Consider the following 21,581-nt stretch of genomic DNA (forward strand, 5'->3'; position numbering starts at 1 on the left):
CAGACACACCCATGACTTGAGGCGATGTCAATGAATGCTATGACGTCATGAAACCTGGGAGAAGTATAAGACTGCTAGTTTCGTGAGCAACACTCATTTAATAAAAGAATATATAAAAAAAAAACGAAAAAAAAACAAACCTCTAAGGGGACTTCACAGCATGCCTGAAATAGCACAGCATTGAGTCGAATTATCTTCCCTTGCTGAGCAGCCTCCCTTCTTTCCCGTACAGCGCTGCCTGACAGGTGTTAGCGGCTCACTGGCTGCTACAGAATCAGATGCCATGGGGCTGTTCTACGTCATAGCAACAGACAACGCCAGGAGCTAGAGATGAGGCAACACGGTGTTGAAGGTAAGGGTTCAAACTCGTTTCACGCGCAGGTCATTCACGGCTTATTTAATTGCTTACTATCGCCTGATAATGTGCAGCTTGAATGTTTCTGGCTATCAATTAATTACTTAATAATAATTATTTTATTTCTCTATTGGGCTAAAAGTTTAATCATATTTATTATGCAAATACTGAGAATTTCAATCAACACTGTTATTATAAGTCAATATTTTTAGAATACATTTAGCATGTAGAGGTGAGAATATACCATGCGTGGTCAATGTGGATTAAATACCCTTGCAGTAAAAAAAAACTGTCACTAGTTTGAGTTGACACTTTAATGAAATAAATATAAAATATAAATTTAAAAATAAAAATTAATTAATTAAAAGATTAAATTATTCGTTGCAATCAATGCTATATTTCCATTTATACACAGTTAAGTCCAAGCAATGGTCATAACATACATTCAACATTGGAAAAGTGAATTGGTAATTTAAGTATCTTATGAATATTTATGTATTACTTTATAAACTCCTGCTGTAGGTATGATAAATGTACTCTTCTATCAATACAACGGTCCTCATTACAACACTTCCCAACCCCAAACACAACTTTCTAACCCACAAGCATCACATAGGCATCCTCCATTAGAGTCCCCTCATCCAGGACTCACCCTCAATCACCAACTTTTGAGCCGCCCATTTTTATTTCTTTAGTTACATCCCTCAACTCTTGACACATGTCTTTCTTTTGTCCTAGATCTAGAATTGACATCGAACTGCTATCTGAGGCGAAACTTATGTGAGATCAGGGCCAAGAATTAGATATAGAGTATGCACAAATACTTCGCAGGCCCATCAGTTGTAGCCTTTTCAAATAAAAGACCTGTAAACCACAGTTTTCAACAAAGCAAACCTTCCTATCCAATAATAATTCATCCGCACTACACACTAAATAATAGAAGTACAGATTACAGTACAGTACAGTACAGTATAATTTGTTGAAACTTTACTCTTACTACGGAGTAGTTTGAAAGTGAGTCCACTCTTTAGATATATATTATTGTCAGAAGTTGATATAGATCTAGATGGGAGACACCTTAACCCCACCTTCACAAATCTTCATCCTCTCCCCATACATACACTTTAAAAAATAGGTCTTTATATTCAATTTCACTGTGACATTTTTTAGGACTTTTTCCTTTAGATATAGTCGTTTTAAAATGTGCTACACACTATTAACTGCAGTATTTACATTTCAAATTGTTGTCATTTTCTCCACACACACACACAAGCGTTCACACAGATGTAAAAACACTTCTGATAATCACACTGATATTGGATAATCTTACAGATTTTTTCTGACAATTTTTTACACCCAGAGGCTAATTAGATTTAAGATCTAGACCTATAGAATAAAAAAAAAAAAGGTTACAAATACAGTTTGTGTGGACACATACTCAAAATCGGCCCCCGAACTGGTCCACCTAGAGACAGACGGACGGATCTAGACATTGATAGAGGATAGAACATATTAGGCTGTAAAAAATGTACTGAAAAAAATAATCAAAAAATGCATATCTATTTTACAGGATGTGACTCACAAAAAATGTAGAAATATTTATTAACTAAAATAAAAAAAACACAAAAAAACTTTCATCTGGGTTTCGAACACAGAACCTTCTGTATATTGGGCAGATGTGATAACCAGTTCACCTCGAAACACATATTTAAATGTATAATATCTTTGAAATCTTTCCTTATACTTTCAGTTTGATACAAACTAGACATTCATCTAGCTAGATATGGACTATTATTATTTTAGATCTAGTTTTAGTTTTAGTTTTCCACACAAAACTAATAGCGCCTTTTCCCCTTTCAGGGGCCGTTACACAAGAAAAAAACAAAAAATTCTTAATAAGTGCTTAAGGCGTAAGAAATAATAGTTTTGTACTTAAAACATTAAAATGTCGGCTTTCGACGATATATATTGAAGACATATGTTATAGTCATTGAGAATAAAAAATCTTTTTTTGTAACTTTAACCTCTGCGATTACGATCTTGAAAATGGTTTACTTTTCCTAGATGTAACTTATGTAACAATAGGTTAAATTTTCGTATTATATCGTCCATGGTAAGTGGGGGAATTAATAATTATGAGTGGTCAGAACCAAGAATTATATATATATATATATATATATAGTATGTTATATCCTATACTCTTAAGCGAGCAATTCTTGTATGTATGTATGTATGTATGTATATATATTTATATATATATAAATTTTATTTCGAAAACGGCTCTAACGATTTTCTTTAAAAGTTCACGGTATGTGCATAATAGTGAGAAAAAAATTCTCAACTCATTGGCCACATCGGGAAAACTCGAGGTCGACCGTTATATTGGTTTGAAAATGCCTCATTATCGAAAAATTAATTTTGGCTAGAATGTTTTATGAATGAAAATTTTCCGTGACGTGAACGGGAAAAACGCTTCCTACGTCACTAGGCTTACCGCAGTACACTAAAATATTTCTTTGCAAACAAGAACGAGTTCTCAAGGATCAATAGACCTAATTAAACATTTGCGCACCATCTTACTGTAGATTGATTTATTATAGAACTATGAAAGAGAAGTAATGAAATTAAATGTGCCAATGTACGATTAGTTATTGTGTTTTGAAGGCTTTATAAATTGATAACACTTGAATTGCCTAGAGCGGTGTAGATACCTTGTACTTTGTTGTTTATTTTGCTAGTGACCTTCAGCTGTTCTATTTCAGTTAAAGCAAGTTGGCGCCTGTCTTTTCAGCGTTTCGGTATTACGTCGTCCACTTTCTTAGCTCACCAAAAAAAGACTGCCTTTGGCATGCGTTCGTCTGAGATTCGTCTTCCATACAGGATACCGCTCTGTCCAGCGTAACTGACGGACTTAAAGAATTACCTCTATTCAAAGCCCCGGATACACATTTGAGACCAAAGAAAATCTGCTGCCGAGAACAGAGGCAGACGCGATAAGAAAATCTTAATCGACCACTGTTTGACAATGGTTATGCTTGCCCTGGATGTGGCAAAATTTGTAGGTCACAGCAGGGGCTGCGTAGCCACGGGAAATACTGCAATCCTCATTAATCTTAGGAATCGAAGACAAGCCTTATTATTATTTTTTTTGCTGTTGAATTATTACCATAAGTTCGTGCTTTGTGTCTACTGTCCCGTACCAAAACAAAGGAAATGGTCATAACACAGCTTCTCTACGCCTTACTTGCTCACACTGAACATGATATCTAGCCAGCGGCCAACGAGTTTGCGTACGCTGCAGCCTCTTTTTATTTAACTATACACCTCGGTAAAAAGCTTGGGGTTAGGGCTTGGAGATGGAAGGCCCAGTTGAGATCTGAATGGAGGGATTTGTATAAGCAGGCCATATCCCTCCACGGGCTGTAGCACCACTGGGATGGATGGATGGTATGAACTTCTTATAGTCCAACAGTCAGGCTGGGCAGGGCACGTATCCCGTATGGGTAACGAGCATATTGTTTGGCGTAACAGAGGTGCCCCACGGAAACGTTTCTTTAGAAAACTAATGCAATGATTTAAGTCTATTAAGAAAAAATGCGCCATTTTACTTTGTCACAAAGTGCCTGTTTTACCCTATAACGTAGAGATTTGCGTCACTTGATGTTTCGTACTAAAGACATAATGAATGTATACTAATTCCATAATGAAATGTTTGAACGCAACCTTCTAAGAAGTAACACTGCAAAGACTTTCTTCTAAGCCAATAATTGTAGACCTACAATAGTTTTACACAAAAGATGGATTGTAAAACTATAAGACGGATGTGAGCTGTGGTTTGTCTAGACTATAGAAGGACTTAAGAGACTTTATATTTAATCGCCATGTATAATTACATTTAGAACTAACAGAACACTAAATGTAACTCTTCAGATTAGTAGTATTTATATGATCGTTCATTTTCGTAATTACAAAAATATTCCCAAAATGACTTAGGAAATTATTTAACCGAGCTAGGATCGGTCATCCAGGTACTTATGTATTATATATGAGGTCGATGTATATGACACAGCATGCGGTTCCGATCGTGAAAAGTGCTTACTTGTCCTCTAGGCACACGGAAAATAAAAGGTTTTACATTTTCGAATATTTTTCGTCCACGGCAAGTGGGAGAATCAGTGATATGTCGATGGATCAATCACTCAGGACCCATAGCGCTTCTAATAGAGATAATTCAATAATCAGGAAGTGGAATATGTCTACGTAACAAGTGGTTTAATGTCGCGTTCGATAACTTTATCTTGGAGCTGTCAAATTGATATAAAATTAAGATGAGAGGGGGGGGGGTGAAGAGTTCAGAAGGGGGGGGGGGATAAACAAAATCCGTGCAATTGAAATTATTGTTATGTTTAAATGATTCTTCCGTTAGTTCCACACGTTTTAAATGATTCTTCCGTTAGTTCCACACCTTTAAATGATTCTTCCGTTAGTTCCACACGTTTTAAATGAATTTTTCGTTAGTTCCACATGTTTTAAATGATTCTTCCGTTAGTTCCACACGTTTTAAATTAATCTTTCGTTAGTTCCACACGTTTTAAATGATTCTTCAGTTAGTTCCAAATGTTTTAAATGATTCTTCCGTTAGTTCCACACCTTTAAATGAATCTTTCGTTAGTTCCACACGTTTTAAATGAATCTTTCGTTAGTTCCACACGTTTTAAATGAATCTTTCGTTAGTTCCACACGTTTTAAATGATTCTTCCGTTAGTTCCACACGTTTTAAATTAATCTTTCATTAGTTCCACACGTTTTAAATGATTCTTCCGTTAGTTCCACACGTTTTAAATTATTCTTCCGTTAGTTCCACACGTTTTAAATGAATCTTTCGTTAGTTCCACACGTTTTAAATGATTCTTCCGTTAGTTCCACACGTTTTAAATTATTCTTCCGTTAGTTCCACACGTTTTAAATTAATCTTTCGTTAGTTCCACACGTTTTAAATGATTCTTCAGTTAGTTCCACATGTTTTAAATGATTCTTCCGTTAGTTCCACACCTTTAAATGATTCTTTCGTTAGTTCCACACCTTTAAATGATTCTTCCGTTAGTTCCACACGTTTTAAATGATTCTTCCGTTAGTTCCACATGTTTAAAATGATTATTCCGTTGGTTCCACACCTTTAAATGATTCTTCCGTTAGTTCCACATGTTTTAAATGATTCTTCCGTTAGTTCCACATGTTTTAAATGATTCTTCCGTTAGTTCCACATGTTTTAAATGATTCTTCCGTTAGTTCCACATGTTTTAAATGATTCTTCCGTTAGTTCCACATGTTTTAAATGATTCTTCCGTTAGTTCCACATGTTTTAAATGATTCTTCCGTTAGTTCCACATGTTTTAAATGATTCTTCCGTTCGTTCCACACGTTTTTCTCTTTCAGAAGCTCATTTTCACATACAAAGTTTCAGAGCTTTCAACAACACATTTTGTTTTCTAACAGATAAAAAGATTGTTAACTTATTCTCTCCATAATTATTTTTCCACGTTTTGGAAGTAATTCTTCATTTTGCTCATTACTATTTCACTACCTTGTTATAATTGGGCTTCAATAGCTTTGTTGTTTGTTATCAGAAAATGTTGTATTTGGTATAGAATTAAAGGGGAATGCGTGCTCTTTTTATATAATTCAAAGTCAAGTTTAAAAAATTAAATACTAATTTAATTTAATGAGGTCAACATCAACGATGGTATCGTCGATTAGGAGAGAAAGAGTTAAGGTCATCCCCACCCCCACCACCCCAAGCAAAATTTTGAAATGACTTTTAAAAACACGCAAATGAGTTTGAGCACTAAGTGAGTTAGGAACACCGTTATTGTTCAAAGTTTCTACCCCCCCCCCCTTTTCCCGTGAAAAAAAAGGCAGCCAAAAAAAGAAACAAAATTAAACATTTGGCTACTAATCTCACGCTAACATTGTCCTTTTAATTTCACACACAGACCTATATATATTATACTTAGACTGCACACGGAGATCTCTAGCACTACACACAAATGGTGTGAACAAAAAGCTGAAACAAGGCGTTGTTTTGTAAAGTAGTTCTAAGAAGTCAAGTTGTTTTTTTCAAACCTATGTAATTGAACATCGAAAATAAAAGCACTATCTTCTCATAATTATTAATTTACAAATTTCAGATACATAATCTAGGAAGATGTAGGTAGTCAATCTGTTTAGATCTAAATGCACAATCTAAAATCATAATATGATTAAAATCAACATACTTGAATTATTTCGATCTTGTATTTTCGAAACATTAGATCTATCTCAATGGAAATAAACAGCAAATGGTTGAATAGCATAGATTTGCGTCAATATTTAGCTCTGCGAATAATATTAATTGTAGCCCATTCTATTTCAAATCCGCAAAATAGTATTACATTATTTCTAAACTTTGAAACTAAAGATCATTACTTTTGTAAGACAGAAAAGATTGATTTTCCTAGATTCGGTCGACTCCTCTTACAGCTTGAAAAAGAGTTCTATACATAACAATCTACATATATAGGTCTGTGAACTTATTATTATCGGATAAGAATTTTTTTCCGTTTTTCAGTCAAGGTATAACATATATAGGTCTGTGATTTCACATTTTTACAAAAAAAAAGTTTGTATTAAAATTTTAAAACCTGTGAAATAACACAGCTTTATTATGTTCTACTTTTTTGTCTATGGTAGGGGGGGGGGGCCTCATTACCTCCAGACCTCTCTGCAAGACGTCTATAAAATTTCCATACTCTTAAGAGTTCGTGGCGAAGAGGATTTGAGAGGAGGGTGGTCAAGTGGAAACGCTACAACATTTCTCCATTGTATATTTCCTAATGATTCTTAGATTTCTCTACCTCCTAGAGATCTGCTTTATCCAGAGGTATAAAATGGGATATGGGAAGGGGGCGATACAATATCCAAAAAGGTTCAACATATCTATAAATAGCTCAAGTTAGAGCTAAGAATTAAATAAATTATGTCGTTTCTGAAGAAATATAAACCACCCGCGAATTAAAGAGTTAAGGTCGATCGTCCGCCACCTCGGGATTCGTCAACTGACGAAATAGTTACAGTGATCTTAATCATCTTTTTCTAATCCAACTGATCTAGATTTTAAAAGCGTTGGTAGAACAAATGATCTAGATTTCTTTAGCGTTGGTAGCGCAACAGATCTAGATTTCAATAGCAGTAGTAGTACAACTGATCTGAATTTCATTAGCGTTGGTAGCACCACTGATCCTTAGTGTTGGTAGCACAACTATCTAGACTTTTATTAGCGTTGGTAGCATAACTATCTAGACTTTTATTAGCGTTGGTAGCACAACTATCTAGACTTTTATTAGCGTTGGTAGCACAACTATCTAGACTTTTATTAGCGTTGGTAGCACAACTATCTAGACTTTTATTAGTGTTGGTAGCACAACTATCTAGACTTTTATTAGTGTTGGTAGCACCACTGATCCTTAGTGTTGGTAGCACAACTATCTAGACTTTTATTAGCGTTGGTAGCATAACTATCTAGACTTTTATTAGCGTTGGTAGCATAACTATCTAGACTTTTATTAGCGTTGGTAGCATAACTATCTAGACTTTTATTAGCGTTGGTAGCATAACTATCTAGACTTTTATTAGTGTTGGTAGCACAACTATCTAGACTTTTATTAGTGTTGGTAGCACCACTGATCCTTAGTGTTGGTAGCACAACTATCTAGACTTTTATTAGCGTTGGTAGCATAACTATCTAGACTTTTATTAGTGTTGGTAGCACAACTATCTAGACTTTTATTAGTGTTGGTAGCACAACTATCTAGACTTTTATTAGTGTTGGTAGCACAACTATCTAGACTTTTATTAGCGTTGGTAGCACAACTATCTAGACTTTTATTAGCGTTGGTAGCACAACTATCTAGACTTTTATTAGCGTTGGTAGCACAACTATCTAGACTTTTATTAGTGTTGGTAGCACAACTATCTAGACTTTTATTAGCGTTGGTAGCACAACTATCTAGACTTTTATTAGCGTTGGTAGCACAACTATCTAGACTTTTATTAGCGTTGGTAGCACAACTATCTAGACTTTTATTAGCGTTGGTAGCACAACTATCTAGACTTTTATTAGTGTTGGTAGCACAACTATCTAGACTTTTATTAGTGTTGGTAGCACCACTGATCCTTAGTGTTGGTAGCACAACTATCTAGACTTTTATTAGCGTTGGTAGCACAACTATCTAGACTTTTATTAGTGTTGGTAGCACAACTATCTAGACTTTTATTAGTGTTGGTAGCACCACTGATCCTTAGTGTTGGTAGCACAACTATCTAGACTTTTATTAGCGTTGGTAGCATAACTATCTAGACTTTTATTAGTGTTGGTAGCACAACTATCTAGACTTTTATTAGTGTTGGTAGCACAACTATCTAGACTTTTATTAGTGTTGGTAGCACCACTGATCCTTAGTGTTGGTAGCACAACTATCTAGACTTTTATTAGCGTTGGTAGCACAACTATCTAGACTTTTATTAGTGTTGGTAGCACAACTATCTAGACTTTTATTAGTGTTGGTAGCACCACTGATCCTTAGTGTTGGTAGCACAACTATCTAGACTTTTATTAGCGTTGGTAGCATAACTATCTAGACTTTTATTAGCGTTGGTAGCATAACTATCTAGACTTTTATTAGTGTTGGTAGCACAACTATCTAGACTTTTATTAGTGTTGGTAGCACCACTGATCCTTAGTGTTGGTAGCACAACTATCTAGACTTTTATTAGCGTTGGTAGCACAACTATCTAGACTTTTATTAGTGTTGGTAGCACAACTATCTAGACTTTTATTAGCGTTGGTAGCACAACTATCTAGACTTTTATTAGCGTTGGTAGCACAACTATCTAGACTTTTATTAGTGTTGGTAGCACAACTATCTAGACTTTTATTAGCGTTGGTAGCACAACTATCTAGACTTTTATTAGTGTTGGTAGCACAACTATCTAGACTTTTATTAGTGTTGGTAGCACAACTATCTAGACTTTTATTAGTGTTGGTAGCACAACTATCTAGACTTTTATTAGTGTTGGTAGCATAACTATCTAGACTTTTATTAGTGTTGGTAGCACAACTATCTAGACTTTTATTAGTGTTGGTAGCATAACTATCTAGACTTTTATTAGTGTTGGTAGCACCACTGATCCTTAGTGTTGGTAGCACAACTAGGCCTAGTCTAGATTTGTATTAGCTTGATGTTTGAGAATTGTTGTCACATCTGATTTAATCTCTACTTAAAAGTCATTTGGTGTCGTGTGCACATTTTTAGCGGTCGCGAAAGGGGAAAAGCTTGTATTAGTTAAGTGAGGTCTGTCTGTTGGTATGTCCGTCCTACTCAGATCTCAAAAACGAAAAACGTTATTGAAAGTTCTGGTGCAATTCTACTTTTTTGTTTGATAAAAGAGAACCGTTTTGTTTTCAAAATTAATTATGCAAGCCAATGTTTCCCATAAAAATACACCACTTACAAAATATAAATCGAAAGGAAATGATATTAACAAAGAGGATAGTCTCCCTCCTAGCATTTTTAGTAACATTTATTACAATAATTCAAGTCACACATTCGGAGTGGAACTTGGTTGGGCAAAGAGTGGGCGAGTCTCTACAACTATCCCCATGTCTTGCCCATCTGCTTGGCATCTGCTTCCAAATCGCGGCGCCATGTATTCCTGAGCCGTCTCCTCTTCCTCTTTCCTTGGGGGTTCCAGGTTAGATCTTGCCTTGTTATGTTGGATGCCGGCTTGCGAAGGGTGTGACCTATCCACCTGAAGCGTCTCTGAAGGATATCTACTTCAATGGGCTGCTGCTTTGTTCTTTGCCACAATTCCTCATTCAAGATCTTGTCTGGTCAGCGGATCATAAGAATCTTCCTCAGGCAGGTATTGATGAATACCTGGATATGTTTCATGGTGGTGATGGTGGTTCTCCAGGTCTCTGCTCCACAAAGTAGTATCGGCTTAACAATGGTGTTACATAGCCTAATCTTGGTGGTGGTGCTTATTTCCCTAGATCCCCAGGTGTTCTTCAGCTGATGGAAGGCTGCTTGAGCTTTACCAATGCGGTTCTGATATCTGCATCTGTTCCTCCATGGTTGTCTAGGATACTGCCGAGATAGGTGAAGCTTTCCACCTCTTCGCCTTGGACTGTAATGGGTGTATTGTTGGATGCCTTTATCTTGAACACCTTGCTGTTAATGGTAAGACCCATTCTAGCTGAATTGTCTGCAACAACATTTATCTTTTGCTGCATCTGCTGCTGTGTGTGAGAAAGAAGAGCCAAGTCATCTGCAAAGTCAAGGTCATCTAACTGTTTCCACAGTGTCCACTGTATACTGTTTCGCTTCTGGTCTGTAATTGTCATCATGACCCAATCTATGTGCTAGTAGAAACAAGACGGAAGAGAGTAAACAGCCTTGTCTCACTCCTGTTTGGACTTCAAATGACTCAGTTGTCTGCCATGCACTATTCTGCAAGTCATCCCCTCATATGACTTCTTGATGATATTAGTATTTTTTTCAGGCACTCCATAGTGTCTTAAAAGTCTACAGAAGGTCTATCTGTCTGTCTGTCTGTCCCCGCTGTTAAATGCCTTCTCATAGTCTCGAAAACAGTGTCACAAGACGCTAGCAGTGTGCTGGCGCCTGCTTGAACTGTTCGTAGTCTAGGGTGATTCTGGAGGCCCGACTGTTAACGCTGGAACTTTGGTGGCTTTAGCCCTGTCGCGATTTTGGTGTTAGTCTATATAATTAAGATATAAAACTAAACACCGGAATATAGTTAGAAACTATAACTTTAAACTGTAACTTTATTTACACACAACATATAATCTTCCAAATGAAACGTTACATACAGGTACATGTTGTAGCCTAGGTACTCTGGTCCCGTGACAACAAAATAAACATTAAAGCACAAAAAAAAAATACTTATTTCCCCTTCCAATAATAAAACAAATCTAATTAAAATATATTAAAACATAAATAATGACATTAGATCTAAAATATAAAAAACAGTAAACAAACTTAAAACTTTCCACAATAACTAAGGCCATGGTAGTGGACTGCGGTTGTTCTGCTACACACGCACAAACGGTTGTGGGCTCACAGCGGTTTGTGACAAACAGCTCTAACTATTTCCTATTAATTTGACAGTTGAGACTTATCGTTGGAAAAATAAATGGGTAAACTCTAGTTTGACCCAGTGTAAAACTATAAAATGAGTGTTGATACAATTTAGAAAGTTTGTTTTTAATGACATTTTATCAATAGTTATAACATATCTACATGTAAAATTATCAAAAAAATAAAAAAATCTCTAAAGATTGTTAGAATTCACTCTTCTAACTTGTATTATATTTACTTTTCTTGACAAAACATCGCAAAAGCCTAATTATCAATAATTGCTTGTTTAAAAATTAAAAAACAAATTAACGCAAAAATTGTTCGAAATAGCTCAATTGGCTTATTTTACAGTTGATTTTCTTTGCCAAAAATTGGCTAAAATTTCAGTACAGATAATAGTTTGTTCTAGATTTTTATTAAAAAAAAAAAGAAAATAAATTACTAATGACTTGTTTCAAATTGCTCTTCTAACTTCTATTACATTTGTTTTTCTTTCCAAAGCATCTCAAAAGTTTAATTATCAATTTTTAGGTTGTTCCGTATTATTTTTGAAAAATATTCACCCCAAAGGATTATATGCAATCTTCTATGAACTCACTCCGTCAGTCTTATATGAACTCACTCCGTCAGTCTTATATGAACTCACTCCGTCAGTCTTATATGAACTCACTCCGTCAGTCTTATATGAACTCACTCCGTCAGTCTTATATGAACTCACTCCGTCAGTCTTATATGAACTCACTCCGTCAGTCTTATATGAACTCACTCCGTCAGTCTTATATGAACTCACTCCGTCAGTCTTATATGAACTCACTCCGTTAGTCTAGGTGGAATCTTGTGCACGTTAGTTTTCCCTCTTCCAATTCTCGGATCAAGCTCAAACTTGACACAATTATTCACAACATTAATCAATAATTAACCAATATTTAATCAAATTGTCTAATGATTATTTATTTTATATGAAAAATTTACTAATGTAAGGGGAGATAAGTCTTGTATAGAGAATTAGGTCATTCGCTAAACATTTTTAGCTAACAACAGACTATGAAACCTTCTAATTTTACAAATACTTGAATAGCTCAGTGGCAAACAAGTCGGTCTTCCATCATGGAGGCTCAAGATCGAATTCAGAATCGAACAACGTTTTTAAAAAAATTCCTTTTGACAAGGCAGCACGGAAACTCTGTCTTAGATCTTCTTTATTGGGGCGAACTCACATACAAAAACAAGTAATACAAATGTTTCCAATCACACATTCATTATTGTTAGTTTAGGTGTATTAACAATTAATTGCGAGATTGATTCAATATAGTTGATGCAATTTTCTCTAAATTTTAGCTTTTTATATTATTTTTTTCAAAGTACTTTCCAATATTTTACTTTTTTAAATAATGTTAATGTTTTCTTAAAGAGGGTGTGTACAAAATGTGTATGATTGTATTGAGATGGACAGAGTGTCACACATACAGACATATGGATAGATGGGTGGATGGATGGATAATTAAATAGATAGTCATATAGACAGGCAAAACGATGGATAGATAGATAGATAGATAGATAGATAGATAGATAGATAGATAGATAGATAGATAGATAGACAGATAGATAGATAGATAGATAGATAGATAGATAGATAGATAGATTGATAGATAGATAGATAGATAGATAGATAGATAGATAGATAGATAGATAGATAGATAGATAGATATAGATAGATAGATAGAAAGGTAGACAGACAAACAGACAGACAGACAGACTATAGAACTAGACAATGACAACACCAGAACCCAAACATCTAAACCCCAAAAGAATTTTTCAAAACAATATTTCAGTATTTCCAAATGTGCTGTATCCTTCACCCCCTCCCAACCCCTCTCTGTCCTCTATAAACAAAATCTAAAAAACTCAGATTAAACACCTCTCTGGCCTTTGACGTCATACAATATGTGTACAGTCCTTAAATAAATAGGCCTATGTATCCCTTTCCGTATTTCCTCCTCTTCACTCTCTCTCCCCAACCCTCCATTATTCTCCAACTTGCAGGCCATCAGTTCAAAGAGGTTGATTTCCCTTGGCGTCTGCTGATGAACTCGGTGCAGTCTATCCTTAAAGCTAGTTCACCCCCCTCCCCTCTCTCCCTACAATCAACCCTGTAACAGTGTCATCCGAAAACGTCTGTCTTTTACTCAAACAATCTGCTCTCACTCTGTCAGCATCCTCTGTCTGTTCTCCTAAATCTAGCTCTGTCTGTTCTCCTATTAAGTCTGTCGTCCCCAAGAACAAGTGCTAGTGCCGTCCCCTTTTCCGTTGTATATTTCCTATCAATTCTTCATTTTGTCCCCAACATTACAATTTACCCACTCCATTCTCTTCGGTGTTTCCCGAAAATGGCGGGGAACAAATTAAAGTATAAAAAGAAATGAACCACAAGGTCAAGGTGACTTCTCATTTCGTTCCGACACGTTGGTACTTTCCCCCCCCCCCCCCGTCTGGTTGACTGGCTCTGTAAGGGCGAGAGTCTTAACTCAATAACTTACAATACTCCATCCAAAATGGTCGATGGGAAACAGGTAGTGACGTCATTACACTGGAAAGCAAGAAGAATAAATCTTTCTTTTGTAACCAGTGCAGGTGACTTCATCATTTCAGACTGTCCAACTGATCTAGTAGTACGAGATTTCATTTAGGGGAAATAATACACGTTAATTAGATGTGTTGGTCATGTCAGCAGTATGTATATCTTTGACACCGAATCCTTAGACAGTATTTTTAGCCATTCAATTATTATATTTAAAAAAATAAAGTTTCCCTTTCAGACCTTGTGGTCTATAGGGCAGATGAGGTAAAGATCATCTGTTTTTGTGGCCTATGGTTAACGAGGGTGTCATGTGGCCAGCACAACGACCAACCGCCTTTACTTTTCCCAACAAATATCAGGTACCCATTAGAGTCGGGTGGACTCAGAGGCGCCCGAAGAGCCCGAACTTAAAAATCCCAGTCTTCACCAGGATTTGAACCCCGGAAACCGTTTCAGAAGCCAAGCGTTTTACCGCTCATCCACCGCGCCTCCAATTATTATAATTATTATTATTATTATTATTATACCAACCAAGTCCACTACTGAAATAAAACTATACTTACAAACAAGGCAGTAGGGCCTACATTTAAACATAGATGTAACAATAACTATTGATAAACAAAAAAATCTTTAATAATCATTACCAAATGTTGCCAATTATTATTACACTACCACTATTTCACCTGTCCCTTAGTCTGTTGGACATTTGGGGCACTACAAATGATCTGATAACCGTCTATCTCCATATCTCTTTGTCTTTTGCCAGGATTAGTCTCTTTCGAAGAGAAGTGTCACCATGACTGACTAGGACACTTTCTCTGTCCAGGCAGTGGCAGAAAGACACTTTGACTTAATAGTTCATGAGAGGGATTAGCTCATTCATAATTCATTTCCCAAACACGATAAAAATTAAAACAATAATACGAATTTTAACAAAAATTGGTTAAAAAATATGTATAAGTTAATTTAAAAGTTAGCATGAAATAAAAAAAAAATCAACATTATCCATTGGAATCACATTTTCTATACATTAGATTGAACGACTTTTGAGTATCGTGGATCACACTGAAGCTTCTATCAACTCACTCTGTCTGGTAAAATATTTGTACACGTTATTTCTCCCACACCCAATTTAGAATGTGTTGAAATTTTGTAAAATTACTCCCCCTGACAACAAAAGAATTAATTTTTTAAAAAACATTAAACAATCAGGTTATTAACTGTTGGTAATTAAATATTTGGTTTGAACGATTTGTCGTGTGAACGATTTATCGTGAACTAACTGTCGGTGAACAAGTTGTCGGTGAACGAATTGTCAGGTGAACGAATTGTGTGGTGAACGAATTGTGGGGTGAATGAATTGTCGGGTGAACGAATTTGTCGGGTGAACGAAAAGTCAGGAAACGTATTGTCGTGGAACCGTATAGACGCAAGCCTGGGCCGATTTTGAAACCCAGTCCGGCCCTGCATGACTGATCCAAACTGATACACTTAATATGAGCTTTTTTTTTAAAGTAATTTAATGTTTTTCTTGTTACACACTCAATTCACGTATAAGCTTGACACACACGTGCCCAGACGTTGGTCGGAGATTTACACATTTAGAACATTTGGACCAATAAAATTCTTCTAGCTAAACACTTGTCACAGATAAATTACTTTGTTATTTACATAGTCAGTTTCCAAATATTCTTTTTCAAATGAGTTCGCCTTGAATAGTCAATGTCTGAAGGACTCTGTACAGAGGCAATACTAGTTCCTTGTATGACTGTGACAACACCACAATTTGAGGTACAATGTTACACCAGGGATTCTTAAACTACGGGTCGCCAGCTAGAAAAAAACTTGTGTGTATTTGGGCTCTACTCGCCAGTACAATGTATTTGGGCTCTACTCGCCAGTACAATGTATTTGGGCTCTACTCACCAGTACAATGTATTTGGGCTCTACTCACCAGTACAATGTATTTGGGCTCTACTCGCCAGTACAATGTATTTGGGCTCTACTCGCCAGTACAATGTATTTGGGCTCTACTCGCCAGTACAATGTATTTGGGCTCTACTCACCAGTACAATGTATTTGGGCTCTACTCGCCAGTACAATGTATTTGGGCTCTACTCAGTACAATGTATTTGGGATCTACTCGCCAGTACAATGTATTTGGGCTCTACTCACCAGTACAATGTATTTGGGCTCTACTCGCCAGTACAATGTATTTGGGCTCTACTCGCCAGTACAATGTATTTGGGCTCTACTCGCCAGTACAATGTATTTGGGCTCTACTCAGTACAATGTATTTGGGATCTACTCGCCAGTACAATGTATTTGGGCTCTACTCGCCAGTACAATGTATTTGGGCTCTACTCGCCAGTACTATGTATTTGGGCTCTACTCGCCTGTACAATGTATTTGGGCTCTACTCGCCTGTACAATGTATTTGGGCTCTACTCGCCAGTACAATGTATTTGGGATCTACTCGCCAGTACTATGTATTTGGGCTCTACTCGCCTGTACAATGTATTTGGGCTCTACTCACCGGTACAATGTATTTGGGATCTACTCGCCAGTACAATATATTTGGGATCTACTCGCCAGTACAATGTATTTGGGATCTACTCGCCAGTACAATGTATTTGGGCTCTACTCACCAGTACAATGTATTTGGGATCTACTCGCCAGTACAATGTATTTGGGATCTACTCACCAGTACAATGTATTTGGGATCTACTCGCCAGTACAATGTATTTGGGCTCTACTTACCAGTACAATGTATTTGGGATCTACTCGCCAGTACAATGTATTTGGGATCTACTCACCAGTACAATGTATTTGGGATCTACTCACCAGTACAATGTATTTGGGATCTACTCGCCAGTACAATGTATTTGGGATCTACTCGCCAGTACAATGTATTTGGGATCTACTCGCCTGTACAATGTATTTGGGATCTACTCGCCAGTACAATGTATTTGGGATCTACTCGCCAGTACTATGTATTTGGGATCTACTCGCCTGTACAATGTATTTGGGATCTACTCGCCAGTACAATGTATTTGGGATCTACTCGCCTGTACAATGTATTTGGGATCTACTCGCCAGTACTATGTATTTGGGATCTACTCGCCTGTACAATGTATTTGGGATCTACTCGCCAGTACTATGTATTTGGGATCTACTCGCCTGTACAATGTAGTTCTGCAACTGAGCAGAAAATCATTTGGCTTACAGCGCTCCACCCCCCACCCGTAACCCTAGCTAGCTAAAAGGAGCGCTTTTATACCCTTGTGTGTGTGTGTAAGGGGGGGGGGGGGCGCTGATCTAAGTGATCAGTCTCTGTAGACACCAGTTGCTTTTTTTTCTAGCTAAGCGAGTCTTTGTGAGTTGTTTTCACTTGGTTAGATTTGTGCAATCTTATTGATTTTCAAGCCTATTTTTAAGTTTAGTCTATATTTGCATGCTCTGTTCTATGTTTATATCTGTCTACTAAATAATAAATGTGTTCAAGTATTCCATCACAAAGCTATTCCATCGCACAGAGATTTCAATTATTCACACGTATAGGAAGGATCTTGGATTTTTATAGTTGGCTTCTCACAGTTAGAGATTTCGTAGTTCCTACTGTAGTTACTAGAGAGCTAATCAGTCAGGTGTGGCTAGACTTCCAAACCTTTCAACAATGAAAGATACTTTAGAATAAATACTTACTGTAACAGGACTCCTACTTGAGACTACATCGTTCCATACAGATGGCCACAACGCTGACCTGCGACGTCGCAGCCTGTGGCCAGTGGAGACATACACGTTATACAGACCTGTGACAGAATTCGTCAAAACGCACTGAGTATAAGATACGCTATACGAAATCTCATTCTAATGATTTGAAAAGGTGCCGCCCCTGCAGGACTGGGGGGACACTGTGAGCCAGTGTGAGCTCTCTTGCTTTCTGAGCTCAAGAACTGCATCATTCAAGTAAATAAGTAACGCTATTAAATGATTGGTGGCGCTTTAACTTTACTCTTTGGAGTTTACAGGAAAATAAAGTCAGAATAAGAAAAAAAAAAAGGGGAGGGGTGATATTTGCATTTAGTTTAACTTTTCATTCGTGCGGTGTGATCCCAGTCTATAGTCACAGAACTAACATTTTAATATATTTATGTAAATTTGAATGACACAGACTCTTCATAAAGGTAACATTGTAATAGACATTTCTAAATATAGGAAAATGTAGCGGACCTCTAAAGAGACTTCGTGCGCATCTAGAAAACAACCAACGAGCTCTCACGTGTGAATGATATACAGACACATACAGAAATAATGAATTCAAACGTACAGACAGACAGACAGGGGAGATAAAGAGAGAGGGGAGGGGGGAACTAGTTACTTCTCCCACTTCAATCGTGTTTATGTCCCCTTGTCACGCATGACTAGACCCACCAAGTAGATCAGATAATTTTGAATATTGTTTTCTCTTTTGCAAAAAAATAACAACAAAAAAAAACAGCTAAGACTATTTTTATGACCTTCCCCTTCAAGTTCACCTTGACCTTACTGCTTCATTGACGTTTCCAACAAGAACTGCATGGCGGGAATGGGATCTCTTAATAGCCGGTGTTGACAGAGCTAAAACATCGGATCGTCTGCTCATCTGGCCAGCCTCAGTTTCGAATCCTCTCTTTTCTATCTTCCCAGAATGCAACTTGTTCTATAAAAAAAAAAATGTGCATTAACAAATCCAGCTGTGCGTGTTACAAAGATATTTTCATGTCCCGGAACTTTTCTTTGAGATTTTTTTTAAAGACGAGTGGTCCAATATTGATGAGGGATCTTTATGAAGCCAATAATTTGCTAGAAATGTCTAGGCCTAATTAATGTCAAGAAATAGGGTAGGCCGTTTTGTAGGAAAAACATCTTTGTTTGATTTTTTTTTAGTAATTCGGCATTAGATTAACCAATGAAAAAATACAGCCTTATAATCAGTATAGCCAATTTCCGTCAATGGTATATTGGTGAATGGGAGATAGGTCAATGGTAGATTCGTCAATATTTGATTCGTCAATGATAGATTAGTCCATGATAGATTCGTCAATGATAGATTGGTCCATGGTAGATTCGTCAAGGGCAGATTAGTCAATGGTAGATTGGTCAATGGTAGATTGGTCAGTGGTAGATTGGTCAATGGTAGATTGGTCAGTGGTAGATAGGTCAGTGGTTGATTGGTCAATGTTAGACCTGTCAATGGTAGATTGGTTGATGGTAGATTGGTCAATGGTAGACTGGTCAATGGTAGATTGGTCAATGGTAGACTGGTCAATGGTAGATTGGTCAATGATAAATTGGCCAATGATAGACTGGTCAATGGTAGATTGGTCAATGGTAGACTGGTCAATGGTAGACTGGTGTAGATGAAGGTGTGGCAAGAAGAAGTGAGAGTGAAAGAATCTGATACTTTCTGCCAGTAACATTTCTATTTATCACCGAGATTTGGTCACGTGTGTGACATACATTAGAGAAATTAGCTCACCTATGGGTGTGACAGACAACAGAGAAATTAGCTCAACTGTTGGTGTGACAGACATCAGAGACATTAGCTCACGTGTGAGTGTGACAGACATCAGAGAAATTAGCTCAACTGTTGGTGTGACAGACATCAGAGAAATTAGCTCAACTGTTGGTGTGACAGACATCAGAGACATTAGCTCACGTGTGAGTGTGACAGACATCAGAGAAATTAGCTCAACTGTTGGTGTGACAGACATCAGAGAAATTAGCTCAACTGTTGGTGTGACAGACATCAGAGACATTAGCTCATGTGTATGACAGACATCAGAGACATTAGCTCAACTGTTGATGTGACAGACATCAAAGACATTAGCTCAACTGTTGGTGTGACAGACATCAGAGACATTAGCTCACGTGTATGACAGACATCAAAGACATTAGTTCACGAGTGTGACAGACATTAGAAACATTGGGTCATGAGTGTGACAGACATTAGAGACATTAGTTCACAAGTGTGACAGACATTAGAGACATTGGTTCACGAGTGTGACAGACATCAGAGACATTAGCTCACGAGTGTGACAGACATCAGAGACATTAGCTCATGAGTGTGACAGACATCAGAGACATTGGCTCACGAGTGTGACAGACATCAGAGACATTAGCTCACGAGTGTGACAGACATCAGAGACATTAGCTCACGAGTGTGACAGACATCAGAGACATTAGCTCACATGTGAGTGAGACAGACATAAGAGACATTAGCTCACGTGTGAGTGTGACAGACATCAGAGACATTAGCTCAGAAGTGTGACATATATCAGAGACATTAGCTCAACTGTTGGTGTGACAGACATCAGAGACATTAGCTCAGAAGTGTGACATACATCAGAGACATTAGTTCACGAGTGTGACAGACATTAGAGACATTGGTTCATGAGTGTGACAGACATTAGAGACATTAGTTCACGAGTGTGACAGACATTAGAGACATTGGTTCATGAGTGTGACAGACATCAGAGACATTAGCTCACGAGTGTGACAGACATCAGAGACATTAGCTCACGTGTGAGTGTGAAAGACATTAGAGACATTAGCTCTTTTGAGAGTGTAACAGACATTAGAGACATTAGCTCACGTTTGAGTGTGACAGACATTGGACAGATTAGCTCACGTGTGAGTGTGACAGACATGGTAGAAATCAGCTTATGGATGAGTGTGACAGATAGAGAGATTAGCTCACGTGTGAGTGTGACAGACATGGTAGAAATCAGCTTATGGATGAGTGTGACAGATAGAGAGATTAGCTCACGGGGGGAGTGACATCTTATTTAATAAAGTACGTCAGTTTCTTCATAAAGAAGATGCTTACTCCTAAGTGTGTTGCTAGATCAATCTACTCATGAATGTTAATCAATGACTTAAATTCTGCAAGGCCATTTTTTTCTGGCTGACTCAGGCAACCCCTTCCATGCTCTAATAGCACTAGGGAAGAAGGAGCCCTTGCATGAACTTGTTCTAGCGTATGGAATAAGAAATGTGCCTCTATCTTTGTGCCTTTTTGAGTATTTCTACTCTGTCCCAATGCTTTAACATAAGTCCTATATTTCTTATAAAGATATAGAGCATTCGTACAGTTAGCGATACATTCTCAAACTTAACAATCATTTGGAGGACAAGTAGGCCTATCATTGGAGGCCCAAGGAATGATATAAAATGTATGGGCCGAAGTGTATAGACATACCTGGGCCGATTTTGAAACCCAGTCCGGCCCTGCATGACTGATCCAAACTGATAAACTTAATATAAGTTTTTTTTGTTGTTGTTGTTTTGTTTTTAAAGTAATTTAATGTTTTTCTTGTTACACACTCAATTCACGTATAAGCTCAACACACGTGTCCAGACGTTGGTCGGAGATTTACACATTTAGAACATTTGGACCAATAAAATT

The 21,581-nt window shown here is 37.1% G+C and overlaps 1 protein-coding gene across 1 annotated transcript in view; it reads left to right on the forward strand.

Moving 5' to 3' along the window:
* The first annotated feature begins 232 nt into the window (after positions 1–232).
* The window catches only part of LOC106060614 (5-hydroxytryptamine receptor 1D-like), a 140,955-nt gene continuing 119,606 nt past the window's right edge, over positions 233–21,581 (forward strand). Inside the window, exon 1 of the mRNA XM_056039034.1 lies at positions 233–352. The gene's annotated coding sequence lies outside the window, so the exon portion shown is untranslated. The remainder of the gene's footprint in view (positions 353–21,581) is intronic.

The sequence above is a fragment of the Biomphalaria glabrata genome, chromosome 1 (genome assembly GCF_947242115.1).
Source record: "Biomphalaria glabrata chromosome 1, xgBioGlab47.1, whole genome shotgun sequence".
Classification (NCBI taxonomy): Eukaryota; Metazoa; Mollusca; class Gastropoda; family Planorbidae; genus Biomphalaria; species Biomphalaria glabrata.